Genomic DNA, 5,000 nt, shown 5'->3' on the forward strand with positions numbered 1-5,000 from the left:
CTCTGTCCACATATTCTCTCTCTGTCTCGCTCTATCATCCTCTTTCTCTCTCTCTCTCTCTCTCTTTGTCGCTGAAGGGAAGAAAAAAGAAAAACTACTGAGTGAAGAGTTTGTTTTTCAAACCTCCTAAGTGCTGTGCCTAAGGGCTCTAGTGATTCAGTGATTGGCCATCTCTGCATTCTCTCTCTATTCATAATCACAGCTCAGTTGATGATTACACAGCCATGTTAGTGAGTTAACTATCACACCCACAACTGATCAGGGGAGGCTGGTGGAGGTAGAAATCGGAGGATGGGCTCATTGTTATGCACGGAATAGAATGAGAACTGGTATCAACAACATCACACATGTTTGATACCATTCCATGAATTATTCCATTCCATGAATTACAATGAGCCCGTCCTCCGAATTCTATGCCCACAGCCTACTCACTGCAAATGATCTGTTGTATATTTCTGCTGATTTAGAACTTACTTGAATACTAATAGTGTTGCGTGATACTACTACAGCTACGATGGCCGCTATGCTGGCTGATATCTATCCAGGATTCCCATTAGGCCTAATGATGCCTGGGAAATTCTCTCTTTGTTTTGGTTATAATTTTTGTTGTGGAAATTCTATTCATTATTTTCCCCCAAGAGATGCACGGCCCCTGGTATAATAGAGGAAAGAAGGCATCTTTTCTTGAGGATTAGCATGTGATTGGTTCATTGACTAGATGTCCACCCCTTTAACCCCAACGTCTCTTTGTCTGATTGGCTCATTAGCAGGTGTTATGTGATGAAGCCCAGGCCCGATTCCCCTGCTTCCTGAACACTGCTTGAATCTGATCCAGAAACAGTGTTTAATAGGGGCTAATTAGCGTAAGCTCTGTCTGATGGTGAGGAAGCCATTAAAGTACAGCACTGCGCACATGCTGTGGGTTGTTCTTCAACTGCTAATGGGGACTTGTTAAAATACGCAAGGGAATATACACACTAAATACATACAATCATACGGGTTTCCTATTTCAAATGAACCACAGTTTTTCTCATGTGACGGACATACTTAACAACACTCTTTTGTTAGGCTGTCAGCAACAGTCAAAGTAAATCAGGATTATAGGACACATATAAAATACTGTTTTAATGCCCTGTGCTTTGACTGACAGCCTAAAGGACACTCCCTCTCTGATCCACTGCCCTGGGGGAAGACCTCCCTAAGGAGACGACATGATGAGAGATCTTCATGAAATCTGCGCTATTCTGCAGTGTAATCTAGCAACCTTCCTCCCTTCCCTAAAAAGCAATCTGTCTCTTTTTCTTCTCCAAGGCCCCCTTTGATTGCCTCTAGTAGTCCCTCCATACAAGATGTAGTGAGGGGGTGTTTACATTTAAACTCCATGAACTGGAGTCATGACAACTGTCAATCAAATGTGGTCGGGTGAGAGGGGAAAAGGGCTGAGGATGGTTAGAGGAGGGGCAGAAGAGCTTTATGTTTATGAGGGAGGCTGAGGAGAACACAGAGCAAGAGCTTAGGAGCTGGGGAGGTGCAGGCAAAACATTACAGTGTGCCCCATATACTGCAACCCTGTAACTTGCAACCCTGTTACTGTAATTAGACTAACAGGGTTGCACTACAGTAACAGGGTTGCATCTCCTACAGTTCACTCAGAAGGGACAATCTATTATCTACAGAGTTCTTGCACACCATTGATTGCTGCTGAAAAGCAGAGGCGCTACCGTGCCAGGCGTGATGCTGATGAACAGAGGAGACAGCAGTACTTAGAAAAAGAGAAAGAGAAGTGGAGGAAAGACGTAGGAACAGGGAAGAAGTAAAGGCAAAAAAGACCGCAGTGTGAGAGCGCAGCGTGCCCAGCGAAAAAAGTGGAAAGAGGCTCATAAGAAAAAGGTACTTGAAGGATTGAACTCCCCATCCAATCAGCCCCGATCCTCCAGTCAGGCCAGAAATTCCAGTCAGACCAGAATCTCCAGTCAACTCTCAACCTGGGACTTCATGGTCAGGACATAAGTTTAGGTTATTGAGGGACGCCAAGTTTCTGGTAATTACTTTATTTGGTGCAAAACTACAATTGGGAAAAGGTCCATGCATATATGTCTATCATACTCACTGTTCTGCACACTTCGCCCGTACTGGGTTGTGCATCCAACATTGGTAGATTGTGAAACATGCATGTGCAAACAACATGAAAATCTAGGCTTTATTGCCAAAAAGCTTCACCAGATGCACATCATCGTCACATCCAATTGGGATCATGTCTCCTACCTTCAGTGGGCCACTGTGGACAAAGAGCACAAAAATGATCCTGGAGCAGCCTCAAAGATCACTTAGAAAAAAGAATTTGAATGCTCCCAAGAAGAGCTGGTGGAAATGTTTGCCATTTTGCTCCTGAAGTTCAGGCGCAATCTCTATAACATCAAGCAGCAATATGCTTTCTCACAGGCCCTGAAGCTGAACCTGTCTGCAAATGAGTGTGCAGTCCATCTTGACTTCTCAGAGAACTACGGCTGCAAGTACAGCGCTGAAGTACAAGCTGTCCATTTTGGTGCATCACACCAACAGGCCACTTGGGGCATCTGCCCCTACCTCCTTCTGCACTGTATCAGCATCCAGACTGAAGGGACCACCTGCCATGTGGCAACACCTGGAGCCCATCCTGAGGGAAATCTGAGAGAGATGCCTGGATGTGACAACCATCCATTTGTTTAACGATGGTCCCTGCACACAGTACAAGCAGTGTGGTAATTTTTACCTCTTTTGTACTGAAAATTTCAAGAAGGGGTTTACAAGAGGAACCTGGAACTACTTCGAAGCCAACCATGGAAAAGGTGCCCCAGATAGTGTGGGTGGCACATTGAAGAGGAAGGCCGACAGGCTTGTCAGCCAGGGAGTTGATATCGGCATTGTCCCTGTACCAAGCTCTGAGTGAGGGACTATCAAAGGTGAAATTGTTTTACATTCAGGAGCAAGCTGTGGAGGATGCAGTGAAAGAAATGCCAGCTGACCTTCCAGCCGTACCGTCTACAATGAGGCTCCACCAGGTGGTCACTCTTTCACCTGGGAAAATTCTCTACTGTGACGTCAGCTGCATGTGTTCTGGAGGAAATCTGGAGTGTGATCTTATCTGAAATTAAATGAGTATTCAATGTGAATGTGGCTTTCTTTACTTAATGGTAAATGATTTATTAAACAATATTTTAAAACTCTTTTTTTTAACAGGGTTACGCCAAGCATAGCACACAACAAATAAAACATCTCATAAAAAGTGTACCTTTGATGCCTGAGCTGAACGAATCAAATTATTTGATGGTTCATTACCTGTTTTTCTTAAATACGTAACAGAAATTGATAATATAAAGTCAATATGATAAAATAAAGTCAAAAAGGTACATTTTTCAAAAGTGTTGATGCCTAAATTGGTCCTCCAATTCTGGAATGACCCAGATAAGCCAAGGCCCTGTCTTCCTGTCACGCAAACAGACTAATAGAATGTGAGGCGGAATGTTAGACAGTTCAGTGCCAGAGGGGCGTGTGTCACTGCAGATGATTGACAGGTGTGAGGGGGCTGGTCAGGTGACCCTGAGGCTGCTGGAGTGAAACAGAGTCTCCTGGCCTGTACTCATGCCTCCCGAGAGCAGAGCACTTGATTGCCTTATTGCCAGTCGAGTCAATTTAATCTCAATCTCAGTCTCTGACATTGGAAATAATCTAAATCTAAATCAGCAATCCTCGAAAGCTTGAGAGAAGCTTAAAATTTAATCAGCCTGGGCTGAACATGTTAATGGAAGAGAAAAGGAGACATCTGTCAGCGTTTAAGTGATGGCCGTTCTCAGTGTGCCCTAGAAGAACAGGTTCTGAGATGGGCTGTCAGAATTGAGATGGTGCCTGAGCGTCTTTTGCGCGTGTGCGTGCGTGCGCGCGCGTGTGTGTGTGTGTGTGTGTGTAGGGCTGTCAGATTCTTAAAATTACAATGTGTAGAATAGTGGCATCCATTTAAGGCAACATTTGTCATGTGTACTACTACTGTCATGTGTACTAGATAGATAGATAGATAGATAGATATAAAATAGAATAAAAGAATAATAGAAAATAGAATAAAAGTAAAATAAAATAAAATAGGCATCTGAAACATTATATACAGTTAAAACAGTCCAGTATGATTTAACATCTCCCAGCCTGACTCTGATCACCCCGATCGAGCCAGCCGGAGGATGAGTTGTACAATCTTATTGCGGCAGACAGAAAAGAAAAGGTTCTATTCTATTTCATACAGCGCTCCTTAGTGCAACATGGTTGTAATAACCTGTTGCTAAAGGAGCTTCTCTGCTCTGCCACAGTGACATGTAGAGGATGGTAGGGATTGTCCATGATGGCCAGGAGCTTGGTCTTCATCCTCCTATTGGCCACCTCCTCCACAATGTCCAGGGTGACACCGAGGACAGAACCAGCTTTCTTAATAAGCTTGTTCAGCCTCTTGGTGTCACCTTCCTTGATGCTGTCCCCCCAGCATACCACTGCGTACAGCACTGCGCTGGCCACCACTGACTGGTAGAACATGTTCAGCAGACTCCTGCACACGCCAAAGGATCTGAGCCTCCTCAGGAAATAAAGCAGGCTCTGGTCCCTCTTGTACAGGACATCTGTGTTATCAGTCGAGTCCAGTTTATTGTCCTGGTGCACCCCCAGATACTTATAGCTCTGGACCACCCCCACATCCTCTCCCTGGATGGTAACAGGAGACAGGGGGACCCTAGTCCTCCTAAAGTCCACCACCATCTCCTTTGTCTTGCTGATGTTGAGTAGTAGGTGGTTCTGCTCACACTACTCAACAAAACTGTCCATCAGTCCTCTGTACTCAATCTCCTGGCCTCCATTGATACATCCCACAATACCAGAATCGTCCAAGAACTTCTGCAGATGGCAAATATCTGTGTTGTGCCTGAAGTCCGAGGTATAGAGGGTGAAAAGGAAGGGAGACAGAACTCTCCCCTAGGAGGCGC

At 44.8% G+C, this 5,000-nt stretch overlaps 1 protein-coding gene across 1 annotated transcript in view; it reads left to right on the forward strand.

Moving 5' to 3' along the window:
• Positions 1–5,000, forward strand: part of ngfra (nerve growth factor receptor a (TNFR superfamily, member 16)) — a gene marked incomplete at its 5' end in the record, with an annotated part of 28,529 nt that overhangs the window by 21,891 nt on the left and 1,638 nt on the right. The window lies entirely within an intron of this gene.

This window comes from Argentina silus, assembly GCF_951799395.1.
Source record: "Argentina silus genome assembly, chromosome: 9".
In the NCBI taxonomy this organism is placed as follows: domain Eukaryota; kingdom Metazoa; phylum Chordata; class Actinopteri; order Argentiniformes; family Argentinidae; genus Argentina; species Argentina silus.